This window comes from Melospiza georgiana, chromosome 5, assembly GCF_028018845.1.
Source record: "Melospiza georgiana isolate bMelGeo1 chromosome 5, bMelGeo1.pri, whole genome shotgun sequence".
Lineage (NCBI taxonomy): Eukaryota > Metazoa > Chordata > Aves > Passeriformes > Passerellidae > Melospiza > Melospiza georgiana.
Window position 1 is genome coordinate 35639706 of NC_080434.1, and position 18877 is coordinate 35658582.

Here is an 18877-nt window from a genome sequence, read left to right on the forward strand (position 1 = left end):
GCTGGCCAATGCAGGTGGGCCAGGAGCAGGACCCTGAGTCAGTGGTTTAGGCACAGTCCTTGCCACCCCTCTGCTTCCTGGCTGTTAGTTCAGCATCAGTGCCCAGAAAAGCAAATGGCAGAGACATGGGTAAGAGGGCAAAAAGGAGAAGACAGCATTTTATGTCCAATTTTGGGCCACAAAGTGATAGTGTGGAGATGGAAAAGCGTTCACATCCCAACCTGCCTGTATTCCATCTGTTTGCAACAAGATACTCAGTCCCTGTGTAAAGCAGAGGGAAAAGGGATGGGTTTGTTTTTTTCTTACACACTCATGTAGATTTTGAAAGGAGGAAACCAAGCAAGCCAAAATTAAATATAATTTTCTCTTTTTCCCCATAGACTCAGTCTGGATGGATGCCAAACCACATTTTGGAGGGGTGAGAAAGGCCCAACATCTGCTTCTGGTGTAACTGTTTGTATCTTCACTCGAAGAAAATTAGGTTTGAAATAATTTCAAATTGTCTGACACCTGTATCCTATTAGAAGTGACACATGGAAACACCTTCAGCGTACTGAATTTAGCACCGTGTCAACAGTTTAAAGTGAACAGGAAAAAAAATGGTAAAACTCATTGCTTCCCAGTTTCTGCTGGAGCAGACCTTGTGTCATTGCACAGGATCCTACTGCAAGCTGGATCCATAAGTGTAATGGGGTTTGAAGCAGTAATTATAATCTGGTTTGTATCCCTGGCTGCAGCTGGAATTAAATTCAGCAAGGCACCTCAAGGTGACTGGGGGATTTGGAGCTCAGTGCAGTCACACCTGTGGGCTGGGTGCCAGCCAGCACGTAGGACATGGACACACAGCAATTCCAGGGACATTTTTTCCTGCAGCTCACAAGACTAGCAAGTAGACATGGATTTTTAACTCTCTTCCCAAGCCTATGTAACCTCCCACTTGCAAATTCCTCGCTTTTAGGAGCAGATCTCGTGACCTTTTCCCAGATAACACACTGACAGTAAGATCCAAGTTATTCTGAGAAGGACATTTGCTAAAATTCATAAAACTTTATGACTGCTATAACATTTATACTACCTAAAAATACAGTATCCATTACAAAGACAAATGTCTTCTCATTTATTTTTAAACATGCTCCTTGGAGAACTTTGAATCGATTTGTTTTGAGAGACTGTTTTTCATGCTAGTCTGGGAGAAAAGGAAACTGTTAACTTTCTAAATAGTATTGCTTTTCAAATTTGCATCTTCAAGGAGCAATATCTAGAGTCAAGAACACAGGACATACTGCATTTCAGCATGACTTATGGCATGCTAATAAAAACCATCTTAAAAATAGAAAAATGGCAATAATGGAAAGACAGACAAATAACATTGAACCATTTCCTAAGAGAAAAGTGTACATACAAGACCATGTAATAGGAAAAGTGTCAAGTACAATTTAGGCTCATTTTTTGCCCCAGGACAAGCCAAATGCACTTTCTGGATGGTGTGGAACACGTGACACTAAACAAAGGATAATATGCAATATTTTACATGCAACCATAGCTGAAAAAGGTGAGGTTACATTTATTCTAAGGGCACTTCACAGAAATTTCAAGCCTACTTAGATTTGTTAATAATAGGAGCTGAGTCACTTCTGATTTATTGATTTAACATGACATACACTGCTAAGGTCAAAGTCTCCTAAAATGCTTTAAGATTGGTTGTTGACCATTTTCTTACCTCATACATGAAAGCTGCCTTATAGCTTCCTTCATAGATGGTCCCAACACCTGGAAACACAACCATCAATACTTTCTGATTTATGTAAATGGTATTCAGTTCATCTTCCTAAAAATTCATTGGCCTGGAAAAATAAAAGGGTTGTTCACTTAATATTTTCAGTGGAAAATGTTTATGACAATATGATTATGGAGAAAAATGCAATCAGACCAAACTATAATAATATATAAATGGACATTTTCAATGCTATTGATACGGGTTGTTTTTATCTAATTTGCTTTCAGGAAGGCTCAAATGAAAGCAACCAATCCTATTCACTAACTCAGTAAACTTGTGGTGTCACTCAGAGGAATGCAAGCTTGAATTCCAATTGAGCTGGAATTTCAAGAGTGGTTCCTGGAGTTCCTTTGGAGAATAATCATGTCTGAGTAGGGCTGAGCTCTGCCAGCCAAGCTCATACTTGGTTTCCACAGAGTAAATTCAGTGTACATTTATCTGGCAGAAGTTACTCAGCCATTTTGAGCAACTCGACCGCAATGTGTTATCACCAACAGAGATTTTTCTCCACAGAACATGCAAATGCAACTTTTTTCTGAGAAAATGTGGTTTTGTTGCTCTCAGACACAATTTGAGGAAGGATCACTCATATGCTGACAACATGACTAAACATTGACGTTGGTGTTATTTGGATAGCAGTCCCATAACATACTGCATCTATCAAACAATTACCTTGTCACTAGCTCTTTAAAGTCCAGAAATATGGAAGTGCACAAGCATTTGTTGATCCATGTCATTCCCCACACCAATAACTTGCAGCTGGAAACCAACAGCTTAATTTCTACCTTGTTGGGCCACAAGACCTTCTGAGAATTCACTGTGCAGAGGAAATCCAGACTCCTGAAAGTGTTTCTTGGCTGATTCTCTGGGCTTCCGGTAGATTTTTATTGCAGTCTAACCCAGGGATTGCATCCCTTAACCTGTAATGCTGGAGTTATTCTGAATTTGGTTATTGGTTTCTGCTGAAACAGGACTGAACTTCAGCGTGTATTTTTCCTCACAGAGAATGACTGGTTTTATACTATGATTACAAAGTCTTTATCATTCTCACCACAATAAATTAATTAAAGAGATGAGAAAGAGAAATTCATTGATGACATGAAACTTATTTCTTGACTTCTATTCTTTCCTTTTTTAAAATGGCAACTGTTTGGAACCAGGATCCTGTTCCTCAGTAATCTAAAAGCAGCCAGTGTCAACTTGTCATTCTAGCAGGAACAGTTACAACCAACATACCAGAAACCACATAATGTCATTTGCTCGATTATGGTGTGTTTGGATAGGAACTGTGAAGTTGCCATTTTTCACAGTTTTTAAGATTTATGAAGAAACCCCCACAATTTTACTGTTTTCATTACCACATCATTTTTCTAGTGACTTGCCCAGATTTGCTAACAGAAATAACAAGACCCCCTGAAGTCTGCCATCTTATTTTTCCAAGAGTGCAAAGGAACACAGGGGGCTGTGTCAGCCCTAACAACACCAGCAGTCTCAAACATTGCAGAGATCTCACTAAACCGAATTTAGACACGCTCTCAAACACCATCAGAGACAAACTGCTCCAGGGCCATCCCTGCCTGCAGCAGCCTGTTGGATCATACCTGGAGATAAGGGATGGACATTATCAGTGGCTTGGCCAAGTGCTGCTGGTACAGTGCTCAAGGTCACTGCCAAGCCCACCCTGCACGTGCTGGGTGATGAACAGCCGCGCTCAGCCGTGCTGATGGGCCCATCCTTCTCACAGGCAGTGACCAGCGCTGAGCAGCTGGCAGCAGGGCTGCTTCATCTTCCCTCTGCTCAGGGGGGAAAAGAAAAGGAAAAGAAAAAGCCCACTATTAGAAAAAGATTTATCAGCAAACGTAGCAGAGCCATGCTTGACCTCCATATCTTCTCTTGTTTCCCAAAGGCAGCACATGTAAGATATTTCCTGTCTTTCATGTTCCTGACTGGAATGCATCATGAAGTCCAAATTTGCAACCTGCTGTCTGTTTTAGTCATTAGGCATGATTTTCTTTGTCTCTTGATATGAACTGCAGCCAACTGTTCACTGTTGTAATAGTGCATAATTTCTTCAGTATTCCCCTTTCTCCTTGACAAATAAACAAAAAACGCAGCCAGGCTAAAAGCTGCAGTTCAGTCATCGGCCGAGGCTGCTGTCTTACAGTACCTTATTCCCACATCAGTACACTACACCCTGCTCTAGCTCACCAAAACCTCAGTCACAGCAGCCTCCACCTGTTACTCAGGGGCCAAAATTCAAAAGTTAATGAACAATGATTAAAAGTAGCTATTAAACTTCAAACAAGCTTATCTGAAATCATGAAAGATGGAGTTTACTGGCTGCAGGTTGGTTCTACATTCACTCACCCGTCCATAACATCCAAGCATTGTGAACTATCTATTATTTTTTAAAATTATATCCACTCTGCAGAGACATACCCCAGGTTATTAAACTACTGTATTATCTTCGCCAGCTGTGCGTTTGGAATAGAGTTTTCAAAACAGTTACTCAGTATTTCAACCTTTGAACACCTTCAAAATAACTGAAGACAATTTTAAGGACATTAAAATATACATTGTCTGTAAAAGGCAGGTCTGGTTATGCTTTGATGGCCACAAGCGATCCACAAGTACTGGTTATGTCTTTGCTCCACTAATTTTATATATACATATATTTAGTAAATGTGTTCAAAATGAAAGAAACTCCTGACTGTATCTATAACAAGCCTTCTACAGGACAGAAAAGAAGAACTAAAATAGGTGCACATGACAAACTAATACCTGATTTGAAAACCAGATGAGAGGGATCTCACCCTTACAAAAAGTGACCTGTGGGGCTGCTCTGACACCCCAACAATAAAAGGTTACTCCATGAGGAGAAAAATCAGTAGAACTTGATATCCTGCTAATTTGTGTCCCCTAAGTCTCCTTCCAGTGCCTTAAGCCATCTGCTCTCCATGGGAATGAGTGGATACCTCGTAGTCAGTGTGGAGCTGGGGCCATGGGCTGGCCCAGCAGCTGCCATAAGGTCACACATGGGGTAACGGATGGGTTGTGCTGTGTGTCAGCATGGGCACCAACAGAATCCTTTCCTTCCATCCAGCTCCCAGTGCTCCTAGCCATCACAGGCAATTAAGGTGATTAAATCCCATCTCAGCTGAAATTGCTGAGCCCTTTCCAAGGTTATTAAGGGTACACTGCCCAGCAGAGTGAGGTCAGAGCACAGCAGGCTGCCCTGGTAGGTTATGAGTGCCCATTCCTCTCATTCAGCACAAATTCTAAACCTCACAATGAGAAAGAAATAAAACAGCCTTTGCCTGTGTTTCACACAGTTCTGCAGCTGCTTTTTAAATTATAAGACAATTAAATGGGGTTTTTTGTATCATAATTTCATATCACTGCAAGCAAGTTGAAAAGACCTGAAGGCCAACTCATGCATTCATCTCCAAATGCAATCAAACTATTTATCCATGTCTCTCCTCTGAGTGAAAACTCAGTAACAGGCTTTGTTCTTCTCAATGGTTTGGAATTTCAAGACAGAAATAGACTCTCTGCCAGTTTTCTCCTTGTTCAGTTAAAAATGTTGGTCTGAAGGGAGGAAAAACACTGAATTCAGTTCTTCTACAACAGCAGCTTCACTCTTTTCCTTTTAGGAAAAGCTGCATGATCCCAGATGTGAGTCACATCTTTGGAAGAAAAGGATGGAATATTACAAATATTTTTGCTAAGGGGCTTCACCAAGAGGTAGGAGACTCTAATGAAAATGTCTGGCCATGCCATGCATCTCCCAGCTCACTATTTCCAGTCTTTGCCTGACCATACCCATTTACTTTGGAAGCTGTGAGTTCTGGTGGAGTAGGGATGCTCAGGCAATTTGTACCTTTGTGTTCACAGATGCAGACTACACTGTGCAGTTCAGACCCTCAGCTCTAGATCACAGGCTGATAGCCTAAATCATTAAGTCAGGAATTACTTTCCTTATAGCTTGAAGTAGCTTGAAGACTCTCATTACCTGTTTTAGTTCTGGATTTTCTCATTAAACAGATCCTAAAAAGATCACTTTGGGGAAGCTTTCATAGTGAGAATTACAAATAGCTTTCAAGCAAGAAGATCTTTGCTAGGAGGCATTTTCCTTTAGTTCAGTCCATTAAATATGTCTGAATGCAGCCAGCAGAAGAATAAGATCTGCCTGACTGACACACAAGCTAGGCTATCTCATTACCAAAAATTATTTACCTACTCAATGGCTCATGGAAACCTGTGCTCCTACCAGCCACAGGAGTTAGTTTCACAGCTTTATGTGTGGTTAAAAAAACCCGAAGAACCCCCTTATCTTCAGACTGTATGACAAACCATTGTCATAGACAGAGATGCAACTACAAACTTATGTATTTTGGAGCCAAAGTAATGTCTATCTTCCATAAATTGCATAACTCATACCAGTTACTCAGTGTCCACAGAGTACAGTCAATTTGATAAAGGAAGAAGTACTTTCTGTTTTCATCATTGAGAGAAATACAACTGGGCTGAGGGGCAAACCAGACTGGTACATGAAAAATCCCTGTTAGGAAAAGCACTACTGGCCTGACTGCACCTCCCATGGGATTCAGTCAAGTGCCTGTAACCATGAGATTGGCACTGCTTAAATTCACAGCTTTCCAGAAGGATGAAGCTTGCTCCCTATCCATCTTTGCCACTATCTAAAGAATTAAGAGAGTGGCTGGTGATGAAGAGCACATCAATCATGTTTATTGTGATAACCATGACTGTTATAAAACAGACACTTCTACAGCACATGCTAACCTCCCCCATGCTTTTTTTCCTTCTTTATTAAAAACTTGTTGAACATTCAGCTCAGGTCTCCTGGGAGAGATGCCTAGAAAAGTGCTGACTGCAGGAACAAACCCATTTCAGGAGTTTCCCACAGCACACTATTTGCAGGTATGGATCTAGGTGCAGTGCTGTTCCCACTGCTGCACTCAGGCAGTTATTTCTTAAAGAATGGCTTTGAACAGTCTTCAGGAAAAACCAGTTGTTAGAAAAACAGCTAACAGAGAGATATATCTTTGATTTAACTCAGTATTTGGTTCATCTGAATCTTTATCCTTTATGGTGGAATGGCTAAGCAGAGGGAGCAATTGGGAAATTTCTGAACCAAGGTCAACTCAAGCACAGTCAATAAGAAATTACTGTCAAAGCTTATATTCAAAGTTTTCAAATGGGCTAAGCACAGAACACAGGAGAAATGTCTGTGGGCTGAAAAAAATGAGAAGGCTTCAAACAAGGTAGTTTGAACTGACACACAAACTTTTCCTGAAAACAACTTCTTCCTGGACACTATGAGAGGTAATGCTGCCTGGAAAAGGCTCACACACCTTTGTTCAAGCAGACAACAGCACAAGAATGGCTGTAGATGCTCCTTACCTTTCCTGGCTAAAAATGTACCCTGGCTTGATTTGTTTCCTATGCTCAAAAGCTGCACTGGGAAAGAACAGGACAATCTTGCTAAAAAATTCAAGTGAAAATATGGTTTTCATGAAGTCTTCATGAAAAAAAAATTTCTTCCTGAAACAAGGACTCACCAGTAAACATTTTAGATGTACCTTGCCACTGAGGAAACTGGAGAGGACTCTGTTTGACAGATCATAAGGAAGAAATGAAGAAATGAAGAAAAATGAGTCTCTAGACATTACATTCATGTTATTCTCCCTTGTGTAGAGACAGGGAATCAGAGGCCTAAAGTAAATATTTGAGTCATCTGATCCACATGCTATAGCCACAACTCATTAGATATCTGCTAATTACAGCTTTGAAAAATGCCATGGAGTGACACAAGGCAGCCCTAGATGTATTTAGTTAGTTTTACAACTGAGGAGTGTAACAAACCCTTGGGTTCTTTCCTACAGTCAACAGCTCCAACAAAGAGCTCTCCATTAATTGCAACCACATCTTGTCTATTTTTATGTATGAGGAACACTACAGTCCTTATAAAAACCATAAAACAGCCATTGTCATTTAGGGATGCTATTACTCAAGGCCTTCTCAAGTGCTTCCCCTTCTCAGCTCCCTTGCCTAGCTCTCAGTCCCTGGTTTTTAACTCAAAGCAGCGTGGCCATGTGCAGCCCTTGCAGAAAGCTCAGGATTTTCATTTTAGTGCAGGAAACACTCAGCTGTGATCCCTCTTGCAAAGGGGAGGCCCTGAAGTGTTTGCAGGCATTCTCAGCAATGTTAATGACAAAAAGAATCAATCTGACAAAAAGAACTCAAAATACCCACTTTGTTCTGAAAGGACCTTTCATACTTTACTTCCACTTTTGGAAAATCAGTGCAGCAAGCAGAAGAGAAGCTGAATTCTTTTGGCACTATCCCAAACAGGTTATTTCTGGGATCCTGGAATGCTTGGACTCAAGATTAAGAAAAGCTTTCCAAGGGTTAAGGTTAAGGGTGCCTAATGAAGAGAAGGGCTGTCATTATGTAAGGACAATTTAGATAAGCTTCTGTTAGGAATATTAATGTGAAGACTCTCCTTTGGGGCAGAAGCATAGATTAAATGATACCCTAAGATATTCTGGCTGTTTCAGGATGCTCTACAACTCTGAAGCACCCCCCTTCCAAGCTGCCACCCTGTATTTTAACAGCCTTCTGTATAATTTTTTAACTCCTTTACAATTCTCCCAGGAGCTCTGCACAGGCATACTTGCAAGCCCTGAAGAAATCTGAAAACTCAGTTACTTAGTTATAAAAAAAGCAAAAAGAAAATAAAAAACCCAAACCCCAAATGGGATTGTTATCTCATCAAGAAGTAAAAATGGAGGCAGAAGACACAATGATAAAAGAAGATACCAGAGCCCTAGCAGTAAAAATTACGAGTTACAAGAGTGATATAAATCCTGTTAGCAGGTTGGCAGAAACCTGACATTTCCAATTCTCCATAAAGCTGTTATACACATCTACTGAACTACAAAATTAAGACTAGTTCTGCCAGTTTGAGTCATGGCCAATTCTGGCAAGTTGCAAAGCTGACCTCTTTTTGAGTCCATGTTAGACACCCTCATTCTGCAGCAACTAATTTAGTGCTGCAATAGATAAGCTTTGAAGAATTACTCTGAAGCATTTCTCAAGGTGTCTAGAAAACAGTTAAGTGTTGGAGGATAACTTTGGAGTGCCTTAACTTCTTTTCTCCCCCCTCTTGACAAATAAAATAGGAACTTAGATTCACGGCTTCAGGCTTGTAGTTTGTGATGTGCTTCTGAGCATTGTCATTGCAGCCCATAGCCAGGTCACCAGTTATCAGAAACACAGAGCAGAGAGCCACAAGGGACCCTGGATAGTCCTTTCCCCTGCCCAAAAGATCCAGCATACAGGAAGAGGATGGCTGAGTAGGGCAAGCCAGCAATAGCATGGTTCATCCATGTGGTTTTATTGGGCAGTTAACTTTTATTACCTGGTAATTACTGAGGAAGGCTTCAGACAAGCTGACTCTACAGCCCACATGGCAGCAGAGTTGTGTGGGCAGCCAGCTCACAAAAATCATGCTGCAAGACTAATGTTTCAGAGGGGAAAGTCAGTCCAGTAGGAAAGCCAAGTTCAAGAAGACAAGTTTAGCCATATTTCAGTAGTACTAGAAAAGAATTCCAAATACCAACTCTTAAGATAAAAAAAAAGGAAGAAATTGGAAAAGGTAGCTGAAGAATAAGAAGAAGTTACAAGGTACAATAACAAAAGGTATGAAATATCTTAAAAATAAAAAAGGCTGGCAGGTGGGGATCAGATGACAAAAAAGTGTTTGTGAACAGAAAGGCAAAGAGTTTTAAAATTGAAGTGGGCAGGCTAAGCTCCATGCTGCACAGCAGACACTTGTTTATGGCATCACCTGAAGTGGGTACAAGGAGGAGTGAAGAAGAGGGAAGAGAAGGCCTTAGGAGAGGTAAAATAATAAATCCTGAACATGCTCATTTTTCAAAGAAGAAGCACCACAATCCAGGGGTACAAAGCCTGTACCATTTCCTCCTCCTTGACTGTTCCCTGCTGTGGTACTTTTCTTCACACAGTTAGTATGTGTGAGCAGACCACATCAATACTTGTAAAATCAGTGCCTCTGTAGAGGCACTGAATGTTTGTGAAATGAGCACTCTGGTGAACATCAGGCTGCTTTTTCTGAGCTAATACCAGTTAACAGGTTTTGATCCTCTGTACCTGTTTTGAACTTTATTTAAATCTTAAACCCAAAAAGATATCAACCAGTCCTGAACCATGTGATAAACATATGCCAAAGTCATATAATTTCCAATCTCTTCTGTTCATTCTTTGCAATAAAAAGCAAAAATTACAGCTGATTTACTGTGCAGTCAAACATTGGGAGAGTACATGAACATGTGGGATCAGTTTAGGTCAGGATCAAAACCCCATAATTTAGCTGAGAGCAGCTTCCAAACTAAGCTCATATTTTTTCAGACTATATTTATAGTGCAGTTACTATGTGCCAGTACATCATTAAATGTCTTAAGAACTAAACCCACCCTATTCTTTATGGAGAGGGTTTTTCCCCTTAAGTCAGAAATACCCATTTCAGTGGAATTCTGAAGGAACCAGCAGCACTCACAGCATTCTGCCCCATCCATCTCCAGTCCTGATGGCTGCTAAGCTGTCTGCAGCCTTTTCTTGTTGCTGGTAAGAGCTCACAGTCTCCTGTTCTCACTTCCTAACAGGCATCTTGGCCTGCTTAGAATCACTGCTCCCCTGGCCAGTTTGAATTGGGAAGTAGAGCTGGCATAAAAGCAAAAGAGATTTGGAATGAATATGAGTGTCTGGTTCTACCAGCAGCACAGCAGCCTCGAGGAGGCTGTAGAGAAGAGGGAGCGATAAGTTACAAAGGCAGAAAAAAACACAAAAGAAAACCAAAAATAGAAAACAAAAAATCTCAGAAGCTGAACAGTGCAGCTCTGAACATTCATGCTGTTGTCCAGTCCATTGCCCAGAATTCTGGATGGGGAGAGAGAGGACTGACTCCCATTTCCACCACTACATTTGTGATACAGAGCTCTCTGGTGGGAGAGCTCTGCCTGCATGGCACAGATAATGATGCAATTGTCAAACCTCCTGCCTCCTGCTCTGTGTGCTCAGCCACACAGTCCTGGTTCAGAGCCTGATTATTTCCAACCCTGCTGCATTAAAGCTGCAAACTGAGAGGAACATTGTGCAGGAGACAAATTGGCCATGCATCAGATATTTCAGTTTAATGCTCTTACTAGAGGAATGGTGTGTTTTGATGAATGTTCAGAGCTGAAAACTTTGCCTTATCACATAGAAGTTGCTGTCTGCAGGGAGAGGCAGGGGGAGAGTAATGCTGCCTGGAAAAGCAGCCAGCTGACTCTGTATCTCTCCCAAACAACACTGGGACATGCTGAGCTCAGGAAGCAGTGGGAGAAGAAGAAAATCATGTCCCAGACTAAATCAAGAGTCACTTTGCTTTGCAGAGTCCACAGCTGCTGCAACATCCACAAACACAAAACACCAGCTGAAAATGAACTATTGCAAGACTTTCTTCTTTTTTTTTTTCCTTCTTTTTTCTTTCTTTTCTTTTCTCACTTGAATGTGTGCAGAAGATACAGTCTGAGTATTAAATGTTCTAAGAAGAAAATGACAGCCCCAGCAATAAATACTCTGGGATTTATGGAGCCAGTGCCCATACAGTGGCAGGAAATTTTGACAGGTTGCTGTAAGCATTCATGAAATGGTCTCAAACGTCTGACTGGAAAGCACTGCAATATTCAGAGGGATGGACTGAAAGGCAGCCAACATGGCAAACATCCTGGTTGTTTCTATGCCAATAGAAACCTTTTATCAAACTTTAACTAGTGATGTCAAAATATTTTTGGCTTGTAGTCATGGAGTGGGCAACAAACAGACAAGTTTGATACTTCACACTAACATGGTTGGTCTTAAGAGGTTAAGCACTCATCTGTTTTCAAATCATGTTTCAAATTAAAAAAAAATAATAACCTCAAACCCCAAAACAAGACAACACAAGAACAAACACCCCCCCAAAAAACCCTCATAACCTTTTCATATCTGTCCATGCTGTTGAAACATGTCAGCTTGCACATGGTTTTTCAGGACTTCTTATCTCTGATATTTCTCATGACATAATGCCTCCAGCACAGGCCTGCAAGGTAAAACACAGTTTTAAGCATAAATAACAAAACTGAGCCTTCCATCTACATGGATTTGTTGACAGGAGGAAGAAGGCTTGGACACAGAGATAATATTTGGGCTGAAAACAAGTTCAGATTGCTGTTGACACAGACAGCAAGGGGACAGCAATATTTTGGCTTCACAGAAATGAAAGAGAAGTAAGAACTAGATTTTTAGTTTCACTTTCAAACTCTGACTTCAGAACCAATAAAAAAAATGATTAAAATTATTTTGTGAAGGCAACCAAACCTACAGTCAAGCACAACCCTCTCAGCTCACTGATTAAAAGGGGCTGTACAGCTCTTCTGATAGCCCAGTCTTAGTGACATTCATGATGTCGGCAGATACTTTTGTGAATGTGGCTTTTCAACCTGAGCATTGAGAACACCAATAAATAAACTAAGTCTGCCAGTGATCCTATAGCACCTTCTTTTTCTTTTTATTAAAGCAGTCAGAAAGGCAAAAAAAAAAAATCAAATCCACAAATCTTCCACCATTTCACTACTGAGCTATAATACATTAAATCAGAGATATGAGTCAACAACATCATGCTGCTGGGAAAAATGGAAAACCATTGTGGGATGAACAACCAAGTGTCATCTGTGGAACACATGGAGCAACACTCGCGCTCGGCGCGCTGGGGGGAAGCGGAGGGCTCGGCTGTGGGCACCACCATCCCAGCAGGATGTGGGCAGAACACAAAAATCCTGGAGAACAGGGACAAGGACAATGAGGGGCCTATTAGAGAAGACTTAGGGCTGCTTGTGTTGAGGAGCAGAACCCTAACCTCAATCCCCTTTGTGGCAGTCCGGGGACATGCGAGGAGCAGCTGGGAGGAAGGAAGGGTTTCCTTCACACCCCCAGTCCCTGGACAGCATTAAGCCCTCTGAAGAGCAGGAGTGTCAGAGACAAGACTGAAACAAGCACCCCTGCTGTGACTTTCAGTGTAGCAGGGATTATAAATTTGTGCAATGCAATTTGGCTAATTTCTGAGAAGTTCATCATGATCTTGCTGTGTGTGCTTGCTCTAAGTTTTCTTACCCCACTGCCAGAGTGAGAGTGCTCAGCTCCCCCTCCTGCGTCCACCTGGGTCTTCCTTCCAAGCTGCTCCACTTGGCTCTTCCTCCTTTCTGTTTACTGTTACTGGCTCATCAGTGGTTTGCCTGTCTTTCTCCTGAGCCTTTCCTCCTGGAAGCTGGAAAATGTGCTGGGCTCCCTTTGCTGACTCAGAAACACTTCCCTTGGAGCAGCTAAAGAAACAGTAACAGCAGATAAAGTAACCCAGCAGTTTCCACAGACTGACCAGATTGCACAGAAGATGTGCTGCAAATTAAACAAACAATTCAGTTAAAATAAGTGGTAGTAACTGAAAAGTGCTTGAAAGGACAGCAGTGCTATTTTAAAATAATTATTTCTTTAATTTTTTTAAATAACAACTTTGTACAGTAACAGTGAAATGCAAAGTTAAAATGCTTCCAAGCACCACTATTCATTTGAGGCAGCAGAATTCCCATTAGAAATTTTAAGCAGAGGGAGTGGGTATGGAGAGAAAGAGAAAAGTCTTTTTCAGAATTATGTGTTGATAAATCCAAAAATAGAAACATTTTCCAAACAAATTTTCTAGGTCCAAGTATCCCACTTTCCCATCAACTCTGTCAGTGACTTAATGGTAACTTTGTGGGAAAGCAGCTCTGGACAAGAAGCTAAGAGCCTTTTGGAATCTATTCATAACCCTGCATTTGCATTTGATAAATTGCTTCATTGTTATAACAACTCCCCTTAAACATGATGATTAATTCTTCTTGTTTTACACAAAAAAACCCATTTGGTTTAAAATACTCATCTTTCAACATTTTCTCTATCATTGCATCAGAAGTTCTGTCAAAATGTTTCAAAACTTATAGAAAGTTGTTTAAGGTATTTTCCTCCACTAAAACTTTCATGGGCTAAGTTTCCCAACATTTTATATAAAACTGTCTCTAATTTTTATAGCATGTTCTTAATAGGTTTAAAACAAGATGCTTAATTATCTAGATAATTATTTAGAGCTAAAAGAAAGTGAGTTGTAACACTGTGGTAGCCATAAAAGAAATACAAAATTTTGTCTGCTGTTTTCAATTAATATTCCAGATATTTGTCAATTCCCCAACTGCATTCACAATTTCTTGAAAGAATGGCACAGGATCCTAGTTGCTTCTAATTTATGCAGTCGTAATTTTTTTTACATAATGGAGTTATTCACACCAACATGAACAGGACCACACTCTGAGCAAGCTGGATCTTAAAAGTATTTAAACCCAGCTAATGCCAAGGTAAGGGTTTCTTTAGAACTTTTCAACAGAAATTCATCCAGCCAATTCCTCTTCCCTAGTTTCAGCAGCAGCAGCAGCAGCAAAGAGCTCCCCCAGCACACTCTGAGCTACCCAGACAAGCAAAGTGAGCAATCAAGTGCAGATCTGGTTTCTGCCAGCATCCAACAGAGCTTTTACCATGGCACTCCTGGTGATGGGCACAAAAGACCCCAGCCCCAGGGTATCTAACAAAGAGTGGCCTCCTTTCCCCTCCTGGGCAGAGCCACCCCAGCAGCTCCTTGGGAACTGGGTACACAGCAAGGACCCCCACCTGCAGCTTGACAGACACCCAGCCCACACGTGCTTCAGATCCTCTATATTCATTTCTACTTAAAATTCAGCTTTCCCCCAAGTAGTCTGTAAAATTTTTCTCCACTTAACCTCAAATTGCCTTTCTCCCCTGCTCATAACTTGAGCTGAAATGAAAAAAAAAAAAAAAAAAAAAAAAAAAAAAAAAAAAAAAAAAAGCTTGGCTTTGGCTTGTCCTGGAGCATCAAGAAGTAAAATCAGCTTCAAAACAACGGCAAAACGGCACAAGTTGGGTTTCAGTGGGACTTCTAATGTGCTGTGAATTACACTGGTGCTTAATTAAATTACCTTGCTGAGCCTGGACCTAAATTAATGTGAGACACACTCCTCAGTGTTTATTTGGCTTGTAATTAAGGGAAGTAACAAAATGAGGGTTTAGAGCTAATGTAAATGCAAGTTTCAGTAATTAAGTATTTTTTCTCTCAGGCACCTGGCACAGCCTGCTTGGCGAATATAGTGACATAGAAATAGGTGAACAAAATCGTTGTGCTGCAATCCTCTGCTACACAAGCCAAATGGGGCAATTCTTAAGAACCAATCTTACCTCATCCTCATCCATTTGTAAACTATTTCATTTCAAGCCATTAAATGATTTTCTGTGTCTCTTTTGTACCCCCTGGTTCTGGGTTCCATTGGAAGCAATCAAGTGGGAGCATAAGCTATTTACTTATTTACTTTAAGCCTGGAAAAATGAGAGAGACTTTGAAAAGGCTGGGGTCTTCTTGAGAAGTGGATGAAATTTCACACTGGTTCTTACTGAAACCAATTCACATATCCCAGGCCTTTGCTCTCCCTACCCCATCTCTCCTCTACCAACATAATTTGCCCATTTATGCTTTAGATCTGGTATAATAACTCCAACTCCCTAAAGACTCTGAACCCATTTCCACTCTGTAACATGAGGGCAACTCCCCCCAGGGCTGTGAAACGGCATTAGGGTAGTGGAGAATATGCTTTGCAGTATTAACATGAATTAAACTGGAATTGAAAATAAAGACCCCTGAACAGAGTTTCTTTTTGCAGTACTAATAAAATCTGCATTCTTGGCAGCAGCACCCAAAATCTGGCTGGTGCACTGAAAGCAGAAACCCTTCCTCTGGCTGGTGTTGCCCCTTTCCTTCCCAGGGCTGCCAAGAACCACAGGTCGCTGCTGGAGGGGAACACCCATCAAGGTCTCTGTTAGTTTGGGGTCCCACCAGAATGAATATTAGCTCAGGGATACCAATTCATCTGCCAATGTCCTCAGCTGATGGAAGAAATGGATTGGAACAGGAATGAGTGAATGGGGGGAAAAAAATCCTCAAAGTTTTGAAGTTGTCAAAGGTTTTGTTTTGATGTGGAGTTCAAGGCTCCAATAAACCTTTCTGCAAGTTTAAATGAAACTGAAAATGTGATAAACTAGACTCTGCTTTGCTGGAATAACCAAAATCTATGGACCACACTCATTTTTACTGAAGGAGACAGAGACAGTGTAGTAGCTTTCTTACACCAAGTTCTTATTGATGTTTCTTTGTTGCCACCTGCATTTATCATCCACTGTATACATGTAATTCTGAAATCCATCTTTTTTCAATGGCATCTCTTATGTCACTCTAGTGAGACACCTGTGAGGAATCCTGTAATGACCAGCTACATCCAGCAGCTCTTGTCTCCCACAGGACACAAAGAGGGATGATAAGCCCTTCAAAGGGAGCCTTGAAACTCTGCAGCAGCAAGTCCTGAGAGGGGAAAAAGTACCTAATGATTTGAAGGGCTTCTCTTAAGTTTCCTGCAACATGGCATCAGCCTTCAGATGATCTGCTGGGAGCTCATCAGGCCCCCATGAGCATCATTACTCACAGTACTACACTGTTATGGTCTTCCTACAGCCAGCACAGGCAATGCCAGTAAATAAACTATGGAAGCCAAATCAGTATTCCTTCAAGATCTAGGAGAAATATTGCCACAGAGGGATCATTGTCTACTGCACCTCACCATTACAAAAGTTTCACTGGAAAAAACATAGATATTGAAGAGAAAGTTAAAAACAAACAAAGGGGACTCCAGGACTGTTTCATCTGGATTGCTGTTTCTGGTATTCTGCTGTCAAGTCTCCTGTCACTATCTGGAAACTTTTTAGAATTGTTAGAGTGATCTAACACCTTCTGTTAAACTTGAACTCTCTTCAGCCTGCAAACCACTCTGTACAGCCAGACCTGCCTTGTTTCCTCCTGTCCCAAGGAAAACTTACTGAATACCTGGCCTTTCAATCTCATGGATATCCCCAGTGTCCACAGCCCTGCCATGCATTATCCCTTAGTCTCCCAGCCTAGCCAGTGGATACACTCAGGAATAAACCCACCCAGCTGAGTGGTCCCTTTTTAACTCCTTTGTTCAGGTGACATAACCAGGTTACCAATCAGTCACCTTTCTAAATGACAAATATCCTGTGCTACAGTCAGGAAAAGTGCACCATCTTTTACATCAGTGGATTTGAACCCCAGCCCTTTCAATCTCCCTTTTCAGGACATCAGCCTATTAACTGACACATAACACTTCAGAACAACCTGAACAGCCTCCAATCAGAAGAATGCTTTTGTTGCAAATAGTGTCAGAGATTTCTGTAAACAAACCATTGCAAAGGACCACCCACGGGTGTGATCAGCTACTTCATTTTACCAAGTACTTTATCAGTGTCTGTCCAGATCCCTCCCAAGTGCTCCAGCTATTGCCATTGTCAACTGCACACTGAGAAATGAGTGCAGGAAATGGACTTAGCTGAGGCCACAAAACATTTATCTTAATACTGGTCTGCTAGATTACCATGTTTATTTAAAGTGGCATAATAGCCTACAGTTGGGAAAAAAACTCCCAAGTGTAGGGATTTCCCAGTGCTTTTGAGTTCTCAGTGCTTTCCCCTAGTGATTTTGATTTCTCATCAGCAAATAAAAAGATGAAACACTGTTCCATGTGGTACTCTCTTCAGTGCCAAAATGTGGGCAGTGTACTGGAGGGTCAACTCACATCACCTACTTCCCTTGGAAAATTAGTAGGCTGACCAATAATCCTTAGTCTTTGGAGGCTTTAGGAACGTACAAATGACATTATTTGCAAATATCTGTTTAGCTCATGCAGCTTTTGAGATATTTTTATATTTGCTACCCACTTTGGACATGTGAGTTATTCTCAGACTTCAATCAGGAAGCAGCTGGTCTGATCAATATACAAGCTTTTGTCCCACAGCTACTGGAGAAAACATGTTCTTGTCCAAGAAATTAAGCTCCTTGAGGTCAGGATCACAGAACTGTGTCCAGGAGTCATTACCTGAACCCAAGAACACTAAACTTGACTACTTGCTATGAGATCCTGAGTTTTACAAATTAACGTGGGTCATGATCTGCCAAAGCCTTAATAAACTCCATTTATATGCATTATAAATTTCTTTCAGAGTCTTGTGGAAAAAATTACTTTTCCTGAAAAAAAAAAAATCTCTAAAACACAAACTTTTAGTGACTCATACTTGCCAGCTGTATGAAAGCCCACCAAGGATATCACTCTAACCACAGAAATCATACTTTTGAACATCAATGCCCTAACAAATCTCACATTAGAAAAATAAACCAATCCACCTAAAACTCGTGGATTTTGCTTTGAAATCCATTCCCCTGATCTGCCATGTTCATTTCTCAGAATGAGCTTCAATGTGAATGCAGCTTTTTGCATGTCAGAGAAAAATGGCACAGCCATACAGAAAAATGTTCCCCAAAGGCTCCCTTGTTGTGTGTAGGACATTAATAATGAGTTATCTCTACTGGTGGCATTTCAACATGACACACCCCAGTGTCACTCTCTGGCTTCCTGGGGATTTTTGCTTTGTTTTTATAGCCATATAACCTCTCTGTATCACCACAATATTGGTCAATCACATGCAGAAAAAAAAAAGAAAAATCATCTTTTTCTCCAGTGTTACAGCATGCAGCATAGTGGAGGGATAATTAACTCACAACTCTCCCTATTTCCCTTAGAAAATTATTATGCTGGCTAATAAACCTTACAGTTATGAGGCTTTTATGAACTTACAAACCCTGCAGTAATTTCAAGTGCATATGTGGTTTGTTCAGCTGTTTGAACACTTCTCACCTCAGTCACCCTTTCTCCCTGTGAACTCACACCCCAGAAATGCTTTGCATCAATGAAAAAGAACTGTGTGATTGAAAGTGTATGAGATTCCTGCACATTCACTCCTTCCATGACTAATTAGAGGGTT